The sequence below is a fragment of the Oxyura jamaicensis genome, chromosome 15 (assembly GCF_011077185.1).
Source record: "Oxyura jamaicensis isolate SHBP4307 breed ruddy duck chromosome 15, BPBGC_Ojam_1.0, whole genome shotgun sequence".
NCBI lineage: Eukaryota > Metazoa > Chordata > Aves > Anseriformes > Anatidae > Oxyura > Oxyura jamaicensis.
The window spans coordinates 4,653,942-4,671,773 of NC_048907.1; the positions used below are offsets into that span (position 1 = coordinate 4,653,942).

The following is a 17,832-nucleotide window of genomic DNA, read 5'->3' on the forward strand; positions in this document are numbered from 1 at the left end:
TTCTCAATTCACCGTAGTCTTTCAGAGATCTGTTTGGTTTCGAGTCCCATGGCCATGACAGCTGCAGCACCGGGAGCTCAGCAAAGTCCCCACTGCTTTCCCTTCATCTTCCTTGTGTCTGTAGAGCAGAGTGGGGCTGTGGCAGCCAGGTTAGGAGGCAAGCATGAAGCAAAAATGTAGTGGTCCCACTGCTCAGTTAATCAGAGTGAGTCCAGGTGCTAGAGGTTGCATGCAGCTTTGCTAACAGCAAAAAGCTGAAAATAGAGCACGTGAGCATGGGCAGGTTTGGGGCAAGGAGTGGTTCAGCAAAACCAGGGATGCTCATCCCTGTCTGATTTACCAGGCTGACATTTTGTCCTGGACCAGGACCTGGTGAGGGAGTTCACAGTTGCGAATGCAGCTCCAAAAAGTTGCATGTTGCCAAAATTGCAGATGCCTGTGCAGCACTCCTTCTCTCCCCAGCCATGAATATGCATAGACAATGACATGGCCTTTCACAACCCTCGGAGCAGGACCATGGGGGCTCCTGGCCATGTCGATGGTGGGCTTGGCTGGACGTACAGTGGAGGGCTTTGCACTGGGAACCTGGAGTTTTTAGTTCCCACAGGCCCAGCTCTCACCGCACTCATCAGAAGGTGCAATCACACCTGCAGTGCTGAGGCCCACGTGTAATTTTCAGCTCCTATCCCCTTGGTTAAATTAGACAAGGCGAGAAATGGTACAATGCAGTTGGGGGCTATTGTGAAAAAAACTCTGCAAAGGATTTTCACAGTGTGATGGAAGCTAAAAGTATTCATCTGGGCTTCTCAGTTTTTATTTTTATTTATTTATTTCTTTTTTCCTGGAGACTGCTGTTGCTGATGTATTATTTATACAGCAGGAAATTAGACTCTGAGGACTCAAGTATTCTTCAAATAAGCTTCCTAATTCTGTCAATTAAGAATGCACAGGCTGCTGGGTCTCTGGCTTGGGAAGAGCCACAAAGGAGTGAAAGCTGCCCCTGGTCATTGCTCTGATGTGCTGCATCGCCGGCATGCTGCAGACATTTCAGCTGGAGGAAAAAAGATCTCTGTCCCAAAATCAAAAGTGTGAGTTCCCTCCCTAGGAGCTCTATATAAAGAAGCGCTTGCAGATTTCAATGGGACTAATAACTTTCTCATGCTCTGGAGGGGGAATACTGAAGCCCTGAACGTGTGGTCTCTCTTTGTTGCACTCTGAAATGAAATCTGGTGCTTTTCATTAGCATTAGCAAACGGCTGCCAATGCTGGAAGACCACTGTTAAGAGTTAGGGGTCGTTTACTCTCTAATTAATTCAGTAATTCTTCCTGTGCTCCCAGTGTTATTCTAGAGCAAATGAGTTGACATGTAATTAATACATAAAAGAGCATCTTCCCTCCTTTACAGCCTTCTCTTAACCAACTTGCACTTTTAAATGGGTTTGGAAGTCTATTCCTGTACCAGGACTTGTGTGTGTGTGGAGGGGGGGGATGATCCTGGCCATGGAAGAGGGCTTGGGCAGAGGGCTGCAGGACTGCCTGTTCTCATCTCCCACAGCACATGTTGTGTCCCAGAACACAGAAAAGCAACAAATAGACCATCCCAAAACACAGCTGGGCATGGGGCTTCACCGTGAGCTGCTGGCACCAAGCTGGGAGACAGCATGTTCCCTTCTACCTGTAAAATGCTCAGCACTGGTCTGTTGCTGAAGAAATTCAATTTTTAGCCAGGAAAAAGCAACAGGGGCTGAGGCAATGTTTGCCAACACATTTACAAATTTTTTGGTGCTTTTTCTACACAAGGTGTAAGGCAGAGAAAGATGCTAAATGGTTGTGCTCCCTTTGGTGTTATTATGGGAAAGGTGAGACCTCTCAGAGGACAAGCCCTTTGTCCCTTCTTATAGGCTGGACAGTGTCCCTTCAACCACCCCAGAAGCACTCTGCTGAAGGAAGGAGGTTGATGGCTGCAGCACAGTTTTTCTTTCTTTCTTTCCTTTTTTTTTTTTTTTTTTTTTAATCTCTTTCTTTTTTTCCTTGCTCTGAATTTAATGTCCACTGCAAATGCAGATCTCTCCATCTGGAGGAGGAATAAACGCCTGCACTGTCTGCTCTGCATAGACATGATAACTCATTCTAGAGGACAGGGCTGCAGCACTCTGTGCAGCACTTGAACAAGTCCTGCCAAAGGACCCTGAGGACAGGACTGCCACTGAGGGTGACCACCCTCCCTGCTCTGGGTCAGAGCAGGACAGGTGATGACTCTGTCCCTGGGGTGCTGTTCGGTAGGTGGCATTGGCATGTAAAGCCCCAGCTGGATGCATGCTGGGGAAGAGGCTTGCAGAGATTGTTTAAGCCCTGCTAGCAGACAGACTTCAATGCATTTGCTTGGCCACAATACTTCCAGTAGATAGTTTTGTCAGCAAATCTGAGTCCGAAATAGCAATGCTTAGAAAAGCTCTTCAGTAGTGCATGCCAAGGATCCATCCAGTACAAGATCGACTACTGTGTGTCCTTGGGAGCATGGGTCCCTGTGCAAACAGTGATGCTCCCACCACCTTCCAGTTGTTCCCTGTCCCCAAAGCCTTGCAGATGACACCACGGTGACCAGTTGCTCTCTTCTCTGACAGTTACTCCCCAGCCTGTGTGAAATGAGCTGTGGATCTCCCATCAAGATGATTTCCATCAACTACTGCAGATATAGCCCCATATTCATGGCTTGCTGCCGTGCGAAGACTCTGAAGTAAAGGAGAATGGGATGGGAAGGCTTGGTTCAGCAAAGACTTGATAGGGAAAAGTGCAGCAAACTGTGGTCTTGCCAGGTGAATTGTGCTAGGTTGCCCCAGCAATTGCTGGAGAAGGCCTCAGAATCAACGCACAGGGTTCTCCCAGCTTGCCCTTGAAACTGCAAGTGATGGAGATCCCACAACGCTCTCCAGGGCAGATATACCTCACTGTTCTTACTACTGAGAAGTCCTTCCTCATGAATGGTCTCAATCTTTATTCCAGCATTTTAAGCCCATTATATCCTGGCACAACCCCAAGGAGGGAGAAATAGCTTCTCTTACTTTCTGTAATCCTTTATGGCCATGTTGATGCATCTTTCTCACTCTCCTAGGTAGGCTATACAAGTTTTCCCTCCCAGCCTTCATAGAATCACAGAACTTTAGGGACTGGACACTGTGTGATCTGTGTTTTTGAAGCTTGTCCTACTAATGGCAGGAGTAGGTGGTTGCCTAAAATTAACCTCAGTGGCCCCAGAGCTAAAGAGCTCCTGGCAAGCAAGGTTTGACAGAGGAAATTCTACAGGACTGGAGAACACATTGACAAGGACGGTGTGCTGGAGGGCTCCTGTGCTGTTGGTGAGCTCCTGTCCACCTGTCACTGCCTATGCCCTGCATCACAAGCGCTTTAGTCAGTCAGTGCAACAACCTGGGGAATAGATGCTGTTTGCAACATGTTCTGTGAAGGAAAAAAGACTGTGTTGGGTTTATATGGCAAGGTTTTGTAAGTGGGGGCACTGCAGGAGTGGCCTCTGTGAGCAGAGCCCAGCAGCTGCCCCATGTCAGATCAGAGCCAGCTCCAGCTGGCTCCAAAACTCGTCACTGGCCACGACTGAGCCAGAGAGTGACATTGGTTGTTCCTTTGGAGGGCACATTGGAGAAGGGGAAAATATGCTGCACAGCAGCAGCTGGGAGAGGAGTGAGAACTGAGAAAGAATCCTGGGGACAGCCAGACACCAAGGTCAGTGCAGCAGGAGAGCAGGAGGTGCTCCAGGCACGGAGCTGAAGTTCCCCTGCAGCCTGCAGAGAGGCCCCTGGTGGAGCAGCCCATGGGTCCCACACGGAGCAGTTCTCCACGCTGCAGCCCGTGGAGGAGCCCCCGGTGGAGCAGGTGGATGTGGCCTGGAGGAGGCTGTGGCTCATGGAGAGCCCCCGCAGGAGCAGGCCCCGGGCCAGAGCTGCAGCCCGTGGAGAGGAGCCCACGCAGGAACAGGGGTCTGGGGGGAGCTGCTGCCCATGGGGGACCCGTGCTGGAGCAGTTTGCTCCTGGGGGATGAATGGACCCCGTGGTATGGAGCCGTGTGGGAGCAGGTCTTGAAGAGCTGCTGCCTCTGGGCAGCCCATGAGGGATCAGTTCAGGAAGGACGGCATCCCGTGGGAAGAACCCCACGTGGAGCAGGGGCAGGGAGTGACCGAGAAGGAGTAGCAGAGATGAAACATTAGGGACTGACCTCAGCACCTATTCCCTATGTCCCTTGGCTGCTTGTTGTGGAGGAGGTAAAAGAAGATGGATGATCGGGAAGGAGTTTTTAGTTTGCTTTTATTTCTCACTGCTCTACTCTGTTATCAATAAGCAATGAATTACATTAATCTCCCTTACTCTACGTCTGTTTTGTCCATGATGGTAATTGGTGAGTGATCTCCCTGTCCTTTTCTCAGCCCACAAGCTTTTTTTTTTCTTTTTCATTTTACTTTCCCCACCTGTTCTTCTGAGGAGAGAGAGTGACAGAGCTGTGTGGTAGTGCTGACCAGCTTGTTGGTATTAAACCACCAAAAGGACAAAACAGAAACCAACCAAGCATCTTCTGAGGCTTCCAGATCTGGCTTAGTCTGCTTGAGCAGCTGTGCTGCAGGAACTGATGCCGTAGGGAAACCCATAGCTGTGGTCTCCTCTGCTGCCACCTGCTCTGGAGGAGGAGCTCTCCTGGTTTATTACTGCTTTTCTACTTCTTGTCAGGCAATAGCATTTTGCAGGGACCTGCCAGCAGATTCCTGGGGATGACTGTGCTCAGCAGCTGGATATGGGTGCAAACGAAGAGCAGGACAGTCCTGGAGGGCACTTGCCTCTTGTTCTCAGACATCTCTTTCACAGTCATGATGCTCAGCACAGATGCTGTGCAATAAGCAGGAGCAGAGGATGCCATCAGCTACCTGTCTGCACACATGACTCAAGCCAGCCTCTGCTTTTGAGGCCGCCCATAGCCAAGCAGCTGTCTGCAGGGTCAGGAGACATCAGAGAGGAGGGGCTGCAAAGCAGCACAATGTCTTGTGGGGCAAGACCTACAAAGTTTAGGGCCCACACAAGTTCTTGCTGAAGGAGGTGTCACTTCAGGAAAGATGGATCAGATGAGTATGGATGTGTACATCTAAGCTGGTGCTCCAGTGACATTTATTTGACCAAACATGGGTATCTATGTCTATTCAAGTCATCTTTACTCCCTGGAGTGATGTTTCTCCTTCTAAATGCTTGCACCTGCTCAACTAAATTGTGTCCCAGAGTCTGTTACCCAAACTGATCAGCTTCCCTCCCCGATATTAGAAATAATGAAATGCAGCTGCAAACCTCATCTAATCTCTGGGACCTGTGGTGCACAGCAAAGCCATGTCCAGATCACAACTGGGCTGTAAAGAAAGGGAAACAGAACCTCGTAAGATTTATAACTGCTACCAATTGTCTCCAGGACCATTTTGGGGATCCCAGGCCCTCACACTCTCCATAGCAACCCCCAGCCAGCTCCCAGCATTGATGCTGCAGATGGGAGAACCTCTGCTGCTTCTGCAGCTGGCACCAGGTCTGTAAATCACAGCACCCCCTCCTGCCTGCCTGGCCTCCCCAAGAGTACTTAAATCAACTCTAAATGAGCTCTTTTAAGAAAATGTAGGCAATCAGCAATGAATTATTGTGAGGCACAAGGGCTTTCTTAAAAGCAATGAGCACTTATTGGTCATCTGGACTGCAGAAAGCACAGTCCTTTAAATCAAAACCTGCAGGTCAGATGAAGCAATGCCTCTTTCTGTGCTTCCTTAAGCAGAGTTTGCCTCAATGGGTTGTCAGCATTTTCCTTCTTTCCCTCTGTCCTTTCAAACCATCCTCTTCAACATGATTCCTGTGTGTTCCTCTTCCATTTATCAAATGTGCTTTTATTAGCTGATTTTTAGTCTGAAGACTGTAGCTACTCTGGCTTTGGCTCATTTACAGAGACCTTCTGAAGGGCTTTACACCCTGCCCCGTTTGGAGCCACAGTGAGGCCAGCTACAGCTAGGAAAGACTGGAAAATAGTGTCCTGTTGCTGGACAAAGGGGTGCTGCTTGCTTCAGGGGTGCTGCAGTTTGGGAGCCTGGCACTGAACCTTTCCTCATCCACTACACTTGCAAACAACAGCTACAAATCTCAGCTTGGAGATGGAGCAAAATTCTCAGAAAACAGACTTTTTGGGACCTTTTCATTTGCCCCCTTCTATATGAGGTTATGAGGTTATGGGAAATAGATAAATGAGTTTAAGGTTTTCATCTTCTTGCCAGAAAAAATGAAAAAGAAAAAGAAAAGAAAAGAAAAGAAAAGAAAAGAAAAGAAAAGAAAAGAAAAGAAAAGAAAAGAAAAAAGAAAAGAAAAGAAAAGAAAAGCTGTGGTGTAAAAAAAATTGGAGTATTGTGTCCAGTTCTGGGCTCCCCAGTACAACAGGGACATAGAACTACTGGAGCGAGTTCAGAGGAGGGCTATGAAGATGATTAAAGGACTGGAGCACCTGTCGTACAATGACAGGCTGAAGGAACTGGGCCTGTTTAGCCTGGAAAAGAGGAGACTGAGGGGAGACCTCATTAGTGTATATAAATATCTGAGGGGAGGGTGTTAAGAGGATGGAGCCAGTCTCTTTTCAGTTCTGCCCAGCAACAGGACAAGAGGCAATGGGCACAAACTGAAGCACAGGAGGTTCCAGCTCAATGTGAGGGGGCACTTCTTTACTGTAAGGGTGACAGAGCACTGGGACAGATAGCCCAGAGAGGATGTGCAGTCTCCTTTTTCGGTGACATTCAAAACCCATCTGGATGCCATCCTGCCCAAGGTGCTCTGGGTGACCCTGCTCTGTGTGGGGGTCGGGCTAGATGATCTTCAGAGGTCCCGTCCAACCCTACCCATTCTGTGTTTCTGTGACTCTGTGATCTTAAGATCAGTGATAAAACCTGAAAATCAGCAAGAGTTCACAGAGATCTCCCTGTCTTGATGTCCAGGCAGAGGCTTGGGGGGGAGCACTTCCCCTTCGCCTCCCTCCATTTGCCTTCCCTGAGCTGTACAAGTGAGGGGGGCGATAGGATCAGAGCAGCCTAAGTGTAACACAAAGGCAACACATTCATCATCATCCTGATCTGCTCATTTCCGTGTTGTGAGATGGCAGTGACAGCTCTGTAATCTTACGTTAGAAAGTCATTGTTATGGGTCATATTCTGCCAAGGAAACCACAGGTAATGTTTTGACTTCCTTATCTGAATTTCCCTAGCTTAAAAGCATGTCAGAGTTCTCCCTTATTTTGTATGCAATGTCAAGAGAGTCGTGATAAAATGTCATTCCTCCCCAAAATATTTTTCCTGCAAGTGAGAGAGCAGCTTAGTTTCTGAGCAAGACTGGGGCAGTTTTAGGGTGAATAAAAGTGGAGCAAAGGCTGGAGTTTAGTATGGGAGAGAGGCTGCAGTAGTGGCGGTAGCACACAGTGTTATGACAACTGCTTGGAAAACAATGTCTTGGGAGAAAAGGATGTCAGGAGTTTCCTCTGCAGCCCTCAACTACCTCTCTCTCTGACATCTTTTCAACAAAGCATTTATTAATTATTCTGCAACATGAAGTCAGCCATATTTGGTGACGGACTTTGAAGATACTTCTCCAGCCTCAGTCACTCTAGCAAGTCCTCCCACCTGCAACGCTGAGAGCCATATGACGTGATAAATAGGGTAGACAAGCCATCCCTGCTGGCCAGGGCATGGGGTGTCTAAGTGCTGCAGTCTTGGTGGGCATGAAGAGTCCCAAGGCTAGTAAATCTCATAACTTTCCTCAGTTTTGGGTGAAAGGGATTATTGCCATGGAACAGTGAACTGTAGGGCTGCAGCACCCAGGCTGGTGTTGGGTATTAGGGCAGCCTCATGCATGATGCTCCTCTCCCCTATGACTCTGACTGGAAGCACATACATGAACTAGCTTCATCACTCCCGCTACCCCCACAGGCATCCACCTGCAGCTGTGGAGTTGGGATATATCTGAACATCAGGCCAGCAAGGAATGAGCTCCAAATAGGCCAGAGTGGCTTCAAAGGTGAAGCCTGCCTGCACTGTTGCCATCAGAGTGAGAGAGAGATTTAGGAGATAAAACTAAGTCAGGAAGTTCCTTGTTCCATATTGCCTGGATTCCTGGCTTTCAGTGGTGACATCCAAATGATTATATATGAAGGGGTGGGCACTCTGAAGTTTCTGTTTCTGAGTCTAGTGCAACCTCAGAGAAAGGGCTGACATAGATCTTCTCCTTCCTGTTCTCTGTCCTTCCCTCAGGTTCATCTCCTGCCCCACTCTTTGCAAGCTTTTCTATATATGTCATGGCAGACCCATGCTCAGCATGTTTCATTTTTCAGTCCGTCCTACTCATGTCACTGATCCAGCCATTCAGGATACTCATGAGTTCTTCTCGAGTCCACTTGAATGTAGTTCTTATCTTGAGGGCTCAGGTGCCTGAAACTGCCCCAGTTTCTTTGGAGTCTTCCCAAAACCATGAGGACACCATTTAGCAACACACAAGTATAGCTTTAAGCTTGTGAATTTGACAGTGAGGTGCAGTTAGACGTGTTGGAGTTATGTAGGGCACCGGGTCTATGAGGAGACATACTGTGATGCTCCTACATCATCATTATCATTATCAGTGGACAGCAGTGGTGTCTTTTGCCAGAAGTTGATGATTTTAAACCTGTACATGGGATCTGATGGCTGTGCCCAAGGTACATGTGTCTTGGACCAGTCCTGAGGAATGGCTCCTCTCTCGTGGCAGATGTGTGAGACCACCATTTTGCTGGGATCTCACCAGTTGACTTGTTGTTTCTGATCAGCCTGGATTTCTGGAGCTGGTGTAAACTCTTCTTGAAGTCTAAAGTTTTTTCTATTTCTAATGTCAGAGTCACTGGAGAGGCCATGTTCTAAAATGTCAGAGTATTTGTACTTTCTTTTGGGGATAACGGGTCAGTGACTTCATCAGGTATTCAACTCAGACCATTTCTCTTAAAGGTCTGTCCTTCTCAGTGCCATGATGGTGCATTCATTATTTCAAATTTCACGCAAATATGATTTGAAATGTTCATACTGATCTTAGACAAATCTTTGATACCTTTGCTTTACTTTGCATATTATTTCAGACAGTCCCCAGAGAAAGGGTGGTGGATGGTAGTTTTACACCAGGGCCCAGCTTGACCGATCAAGAGAAGGGTGGGTGAAGCAGATGCAGCAGAGCCAAAGGTGATGCTGTACTCCTTTAGAGGATGTGTCACAGGTGCGGAAGATGGCATGGGATCTTCCATTCCATCAAAGCCAATTCAGCATGTGCTTTGAAGTATCACACATTTTCTGAACCTTCTGTAACCATCAAAGCCCTTTGTTTTATCCTCTGGGAGTTCCTTCTCTTGGATTAGGTAATTTATAGTAACTCAGATGTTAAAATGCTGATTTTACACCTATTGTATTTCATTCGTTTCCTTTGCTAGATTGTTTGCTTCTAGATGTGATCTGATCAATGGCTGTAAAATATAAATTGAAATGAGTGGTCTCATGTCTCATGGTAGCTGACATCTATTTATTTATATATGTGTTTAATTCTTAAATCAGTGCCGTATATTAATTTATTAATTTCTATGGACAACTTGCAAGGCTGTGAAAATCTCAGATGCACCAAAGCTTACAAACATCTTAGCAGAAGGCTTAGTTGCAAGTGTTTTTTGATTTCTTTCTCATTTAGAATCCTCCCCCACAGTGTCTTTCAGCCATGGACTTCCCTTGTGACTACTGGGAATGGCTGAACTTCCTTCTAGGCATGGGGGAATCCTGTGGTTCTGAAAGCTGTAAGTCTGTTCCTCCTGATATTGCAGAAATTATTTTGCCAGCATTAGAAAAATTGCTTTGTTTTTGTGCAATAATTCTGCTATCAAACATTGGCTTCTTTTTTCCCCCCCCCTTTTTTTTTTTTTTTTTTTTTTTTTTTTTCTTTTCTTTTCCTGGAGATTGCAATGTTGTCTTCTCTGTTTTCAGTTGCTGTTTTAAATAGTCGGGCTTCCACATTTGCCTTGAATTATCTTCTCCCTGTTTTTTGAAGGTGCTCCCTTTAGAAATGATTTTTAGTGCACTTAGTCTCTCTCTTTCTCAGAGTTTTGTCTCACATTTGCTTCTCCTCTGGAGAGAAATTTTCTGTGCGTCATGGGACCTGACTTTCATTGTTGTTATTTCACAGACTTCTTGGACTGCAGCTGGTTTGCACTGGCAAATTTCAATGAAGTTCTAACTCGTGTGGAGCAGAGCTGGGGGGGACCTTTATTACAATCTGTCATGGCATGAGATTATTTTTACCTCTAAAAGGTAATGTTTTGATGTCCCTTTTTTCCAAACATTTCTTTGATCTCTGGAAAATCTCTTTTTGTGGAACACCACATCCTTCCCTTCCCTTGAATAAGGATGACAAAATGAAGGCACAAGAAAATTCACCTCTGGTGCTGTGCTGGTCCGAAGGATGGCTTTAAATCCAGATGCTCTGTTCCAATTTGGGGCAGAAATTGAGCTGGGAGTATTCTGTCCAAAAGTTTCTGGTTTTATTTTGTCCAGCTCTTTGCAAACAACCTTCCTAGGGTTGACGTAGGGTTTTGGTTTACTGCCTCATTTCAGCTCTGTCTTGATGTGGGTACCAGACTGACAGCACTGGGTAGCCTGCCATTGCACAGCTCATTCTTGAGGTTCAAATTTGAACTAGAGAGGAGGAACAATATGTTTGTCTCTGTGGTCTTCCCATGTCTCATTGTTGATTATCCTTGCTGTAGTGACTGGTGGGACAGTCCTTCTTCCTTCTGCTCAGTTAAATTACCATGCTACACTGCTTCTTCCTGTATTTTTCCATGATTCTGCAGCCCTATGGACACACAATTAAGACATTTCAGCCTATGGACATAACTGGTCCTCCAAGTTCACCTGTGGATATGGATTCTCCTTCTTTTGTCACTTCCGTAACTTTCTTGGTGTTTTGGTTAAGCAAAAACATCAGACCCTAAGACCTGTTGTAACTGCGATCAATAATAACAAACATATTCTTTCTGATAGTCTCTAGAAGCCCCAGGCAAGAACTAGAATTAGGCAATGCAAGCACAAAGCACAAATTCAGTCCCAAGTAAACCACCTTCCCTTCAGTCATTATCAGCCATCATCTTGCAACTCGCTGTCAGTTCTTCAGAGATGGCTCTTTTTTTATCTACAGCCTTTCCCCCTTCACTCTGATTAGTTGGAAGGCTGATCATTTCCCCAGAAGTAGCTGAATTTTTCTAGCCTATATCAATATTCCACTTCTTCCGCAAATGTCCTGTCATTTTTCTATCCCCACTAAAGCTGAAAGTCTCTGCAGCTTAGCAGGGGAAAATTTAATTAACCCTCTCTTTCCTCCCTCCCCTATCTAGATCATTCATGAAAGTGCCTGGTGAGTCTGGGTCTAATGGTGGCCCTGACTGCCTAGCACAGCACACATCCTCCTCTTGATACATCAACCAGTTAACATTAAGCTTCCGTTAGGATCATTCAGGCACTAGTAGTCATTCCTTCAATCTAGTATTAATACCTATTTCATGTGACATATGAGGAGAGAGTCAGTTGATCCTGTAACGTGTTGTCCTTCTGCCTGCTGTGCCCAGCTGAGGACGAAGGTACAGGTCTCTGCCTCAGGTCAGTCATCGTGGAGCTATGACAACCAGCTCCCTCACCACACTGGCTCTGTGGGTGAAATAGGTGTACACCAGTGGGCCCCCTTCCAAGCCTCTCCATGTTCATTTGGCCAGGAGATCCCCTGGTTGCTGAAGTCCATTAACACCTGCAGATAGATGCATGCGCTCTCACACTGGTAGGAGGTAAGAAAATGTATGTGCCATCAGCTTTGCAGGCTGGTGAGGAGTTTTAGGAACTGCTGTGGCCATTACATTTTAGGTGCTGACAGCTCTTGGGGAGGTTTGTTACTACGCCAGCTACCCTGCTTTCAGAGACCATCCGCTCCTGCTGTTTCGCACACATTGCTCCTCTCTGTCCAGCTGGAGAGGAGGGGATGCTGTGCTGTGGAAACAGGCCGGAGTCCCAGGGAAGGTGAAGAGGAGGACACTAAACTTGTTTGATTTCACTTCAGGCCATGATTTTGAACAAACTAAATCATCAGGCTCCCCCACTCCCAATCCCATCACAGGAAAGCCCAGAAGGACCTTCCAAATCTAGGATTAGCCTGTTCCCTGATAATAGCCTCTGGGCACCGGCAGCTAACATGAGGGTAAAGAGCCATGTGTCACCTTCAGCAGGATTTAAACATGTAAGAGGAGAGAAGATTAGAGGAGAGACATTAGCAAATGTCAAGCCATACATTTGGGAATGGAAAAAAACTTAAGTTGACCTCTGGACTGCTGGGAAAGGAGCTGGAGTATTTTGATAATGGAGTGGATTTAGGGATTTGGAAAGTATTATCTTGAGGATGGAGAAGACATGATGGCTTCACTAAAGGAAGCTAGCAGGACCCCAGGCACCATCCATCCTGGGAAGAATAGGGATCCAGAAGATTTTTTATTAATATAGAAGCCATGTACAGTTCTGCCACCAGCAGAACCTAGCAGTGCACTCAGCGGCTGACACAGGGACCACGGACTTTTCTGGGGCAGGACACAGACCTTCCTCACAGATGAACCTCACAGAAGAACAAACAGTGAGCAAAGAGAAGTGCAAGGCTTTTCTCAGGGCGAAGGAAGACTTACATTTGTGGCAGTGTGAAGAAGAAAGGATGATGACTAGGAGAGGAATGCAGGCAGGAGACACTTGCTGCATATAAACAGCAGAGATGAGGACAAGGCTGTTACTTGATCTGTGAATCTGGGGAGGTAAATGTAGGTACATCAGCTTCCAAGACAGGAACATGGCTGTTGCTGGTGCACCAGAGAGCAGGCACTTGTCTGATTTACTCTTCTGCCTTGAATTGCATCAGGTTTGAGAAATCCCAAAGAAAGCAACAGTGTCAGAGCCTTTTCTGACTCTTTTTTTCCCTCTTTCTCTCACTCTTTTTTTTTTTTTTTTTTTTTTTCTTCACCTCCAGGTTGTAAGATTTGAGATATTTTGCTTGTAAATGTGTATACTTCTTGTCAGGTGCCATTTTGATGTTATTGCTCTTAACATCAGATGTATCCTGTAGGTTTTATTTTTCCAGGTGCATTTTTTTTTTTGACTCTGATATAATGTCTGTTATGCCTATTCTTAATTTGTCCAACTTAGATTTTTGTTTCTTTGTTTGTTTCCACTCCAGTTAATTCCTTTGATGTCATGATTCCTTTTTCCCCTAAAATAGCAGTTGGTCCTTGGTCTCCATCCTAGTGCTGAGGAAATGAATTAAACAAATAAAGATGGCAAATGAAATAGCAAAAAAGTTCACTTAGTATCATGAAATATTAATAGCCACTTAATATTAGGGGAAAATTAGTCCTCCTGCACTAAAACTGCTCTGCATGGAGTGACTGAACTGCAGGGTGTAAAGTTTGTGTCCCCATGGAGATTTCCAGGTCCCAGCTATAGGATGAAGGCTGTCTTCAATAAGCTTCATGGTTTGGTTCTTTTAATTAAGTAATATGCTTCAGGGCCTGAAGCAAAATGTGTTTCTACAACCTCCCTTTCTCAGACAAGCCTGGCAGTGGGAAAGCATTGCCTCCCTAGCCTGGCATGGGAAGGAAATGCCTTCCCTGTCAGCTGTGGAAGGCAAAGGTTATTGCTTTGACAGAGGAGTGGTAGAGTGGCAGGATTACCCGGTCCTGGAGAAAAAATGACTCTTACAGCGTCAGCACTAAGGAAACCTTCTATTTTCTCTGAAATTATGCTAAATGATTAAGCAACTTGCTGTGAAGTAGCACCTCTGGAGAGGGATGCCCAGCTGAGGTGAGACATCCATCATCCATTAGGAGTGGTTTGTGGAGAGTGACAGTAATCCAGCCATGGATTGATGTGCAAGCCTCCTCCTAAGGACAGTGTAAGAGCACTGTCAAAATTAGCTGACAAGGCCCCATTTCTAATTTTTTATGAATGTCAGAAAACCAGGGAAGCCCCAAAGGCAGGAAAGACCAGTCCCACACTGCTGGTAAAAGCCAGCAAGTTGGAAAACCCAGGAGATACGGAGAGGCTGGGCAGGTCGATCTCAGTGCTGTGTGAGAAAAAGGAAATGTTAACATAGGTAGAGATCAAAGACATAGAAATGCCATCAGTTTTAACCAGCAGATTTCCCAGAAAATATTCTTAAACCTGAGCTTTTTTTTTTCTTTCTTCCTTTTTCTCATTTCCTGGGATTGTTTCTAGAGATATTGCTATTGCATGGACTAATGTCCTGGTGTTTTAGATGTGGACAAGAAAAACATTTTCTGGTCATGTATCTGTATTTTCATTATATATTTAGACTTATGTCAGGCACTAGATTTACTTGGTCAAATATACACTCTCTATTGAATCAATGGACAGTTATTAAATGGATTAAGAAACAGGCAGCTAAAAGCTCTCAAAATGCAATTGCTGTAGGAGGATCATTGACAAACAAGCAGCTTGCACAGTATCCTTGCAGGCTCCTGCTTTCCCCCCGTGTATTTCACTATTTTTATGAATGATCTAGAAAATATATATAAATTAGTTGCCCATAAAGTTTGTAGCTGACTCAAATTTTGCCATGATAAATAATGATGAAGGCAAGTCTCTAATGCAGAGCAATTGCAATTGCTTGGTAGACTGGCAACAGTGAAACAACATGAATTTTAATACAGCTAAATGCTTGGTCATCCATCTCTGAGAGCAGAATGTAGGGCACTCCGTCAGGCTGGGAGACTGCCTGCTCCAGAGCAGTGACTCTAAAATTGATTTAAGGGCTATATTGGATAAGAGGTGATTATGAACATTTAATGCCCTGTAGTGGCAAAATGGATGAACATGATCTCTGGATGAAGAGGGGAAGCTGAAGACAGAACAGGGAGTTTTTATCCACCTTGATTAAAAAACTGGAGGATGTTGTCATCTACTGTAGCTGTAATGAAACCTAATGGCTGAACTGAGGGCTTTTGGCAAGGAAATGTAGTGCAAATTCCTAATGTTATATATGAGGTCTTTGAACTCAGTGTGGATATCTGTTGTAGGAGAAGTGGGCAACTCAGCCAAGCTCCAAGGGCTGGTGGCAGGGACTGCTGCCTCGCATGAGACTGAGGGCTGCAGGCTGGGATCGTTTCCCCATTGTTTGCTTCCTGATTTCCATGCAAACAGGAAGGTGTATCATTAGCATCCTATTGTACTCTTGTTTAGCTTGGCTTCACAGAGTCTGCACATCTCAGGGAAATATGTTTATAGAGTTGTGGGTGTCGTGTTTCTTATCTGACGAGAGTGAATGAGAGAGCTGCATAAGGGCAGGCAAGCATGTCTAATACCGAAACTGCAAAGGAAACAAAGCCAACTCCTGATAAAGACAGCGGCAGTTGAATTTGCACACTTATTAAAAATCAGTCCTGGCTTTTATTTGCGAATGAAAGAATGAGCTATATTACTGTGTGGGAATGTGTGCCAGGGAGCTGGGGAGAGCAGCAGGAAGGGATGCCAAGAGAGACGAGGGAAAGGAGGCGGTCCATGGCTAGCCTGGGCTGGTTTCCCTGTGCACCAGTGGAGGGTCCAGGTGACCAGAAACGTCCTGTGTTTGCATCACAGGGTGTTCTTTAAGACAGCTTTATAGTAGAGACCTTGTATTTGATTGCATGGCTCTGACACTCTACCATTCGAGGTGATGACTCATGGGTTGGGATGAAAAAGTTTGGTTTTCCAGGCTCAGAAAGGAAACGGATATAGAAATATGATCCTCAGCCACCCACAACTACCGCTCTCATGTTTTCTTTTCTAGCTGTTGTTCGAAAAAGTGTTTGTGTTGAAAGTTGAAATTGAAGTGTTCTCTCCATCCCACATTTTCTCCCGAGCAGTTTCTTCAGCTGCAAAGGTTGTCTGTGTCCCTGCAGACAACAAAACTGAGGTTATGTGCAATTTTCAGATTATCTGGAGCTATATTTCCTTCCAGTCTTTCCAAAATTTCCTTCTTTCATTCCACATTATCTGCAGATGCTAGGCCTGTAGCAAAAGTTGACATAACCGTTATTTTAGGAGAAAACTGAGAAAAATACCGCCTAGTGCAATGGGGCACTTCCAGTGCTGAAGATGTGGGGGTGGGAGTTGCAGCTGCCAGGTGGGGAGCAGTCCCAGATGGCTGGGGGGAGCAGGTGTAAATGCCATCTGCAGCTTTACCTCTCCTGTTCTGAGTCACTCACACACAGTGCTTCCACTAGTGCTGGGTTTGGATGTGCAGGAAATTCTGCTTCTTTAGGAACAATATTTTGAAGCATTTCTGATATACTTTGAGAGATCTAAGTCATCTCAAGAACAGGAGTATACATCTTTTGGGCACCTGTTTGTCCCTGATTTTGGACAAATATCACACAGATAACACCAACTTCTGTAGGCCCTGTTGTGATTCACGGTGCTTGTTTTCTCACTTCATTCCTCACAGTGTGAGGATTGCATGGTGTGGATGTCATAGATGGTCCTGGTCATGAAGTATGCTCAGTGCATTCCATCCATATAGGACTGAAATGAGGGTCTTGACCACTTTTAAAGTCCTCATCCAACCTGGAATTTTCTAGGATTTACTGGGCTGGGTATGCATTTGGTCAAAAGATACTTTGCAAAAAGTATAAAAGACAACGTGGCAGGGAGGCAGGGACATGTCCCTAATACGTGCCCCTGGGGGCTGTGACGTGGAGAAAACACATTACATTTCTCCCAGGCTGTGAGGAAGGAGTCCACTTCCTCTCCTACTCGCTGTGCTCAGTCTGGGCAAGCTTTGCAATAAATGCACCGTTGTGGTTTTGTGTGGTGGTTCAGGACTGCAGCAGTCACTCAGCATCCAAGATGCATTCATGACAGATGATCATGTGGATTTGGAGAGTTCAGGTTGTGCCCACAGATCTTCATGGACAATAGCATCTGTCTCCGATTGTTCAGTGAGCCTTCCTTCTGATCCAGGTGAGGTGGCAGAGCATAAGTGTAAGGAGTCCTCACTGAATCATGGCCTAGAATATCCATGGGATGTTCCTATGCCTATCCATAGAAAAAAAGTGGTAACTAGATCAGCCTTTTAATGCCTAAGAGAGAAACCCCATATTAAAGGTATGAGGAAAGTTTATTCTTTTTAAGTAAACCATTTTTGAGAAGCATTTTTAGCCTGTGTTGATAGGTAGGGGTTACTGGCTCCTTATTTTTGTGGACCAGTGCTGCAGATTGGCTTCTGGATCATGGAAGATGATGGAAGATGTCACTGCCAACCAATTTGCGTTTTAAGATTTGGGCACAACTGTGAACAATGATAATATTTCTGCTCGAAGGAAAGTGGATATTTTGGGTACACGATTTGTTGCAGCAAGGAGTTACATGGTAAAATACATAACCACAGACTAGATGGCAGATGCAATTCAGCATTTATAAATACAAAGTAATGTACACTGGCAAACAGCCCAGATCCTTACCTAAACAAACACAAATATGGGTTCTAAATGAGCTATTGCCACTCAGCTAAGTGATCTTGGGGACTTTGTGGAGGGCTCTCTGAAAACTTCAGCCTGATGCTGAATGATGGTTAAATAGCCAACAGAGTGCAGGAACTGTGAGGGATGGAAAAGGACATCTAAACTTCTGTACAAGTCCATGCTGCAGTTGCATCCTGAATCCTGTCCTCCTACCCCAACAGTGAAGAAAA

At 45.6% G+C, this 17,832-nt stretch overlaps 1 protein-coding gene and 1 long non-coding RNA gene across 2 annotated transcripts in view; both read left to right on the plus strand.

The window, feature by feature from the left end:
* Positions 1-17,832, plus strand: part of RTN4R (reticulon 4 receptor) — a 73,861-nt gene that overhangs the window by 47,158 nt on the left and 8,871 nt on the right. The gene's annotated exons all lie outside the window — the stretch shown is intronic.
* LOC118174921 lies at positions 6,393-12,865 on the plus strand. Its single transcript, XR_004754807.1, has 3 exons — positions 6,393-6,403; positions 7,435-7,445; positions 12,373-12,865. It is a non-coding gene; the product is annotated as an uncharacterized LOC118174921 (long non-coding RNA).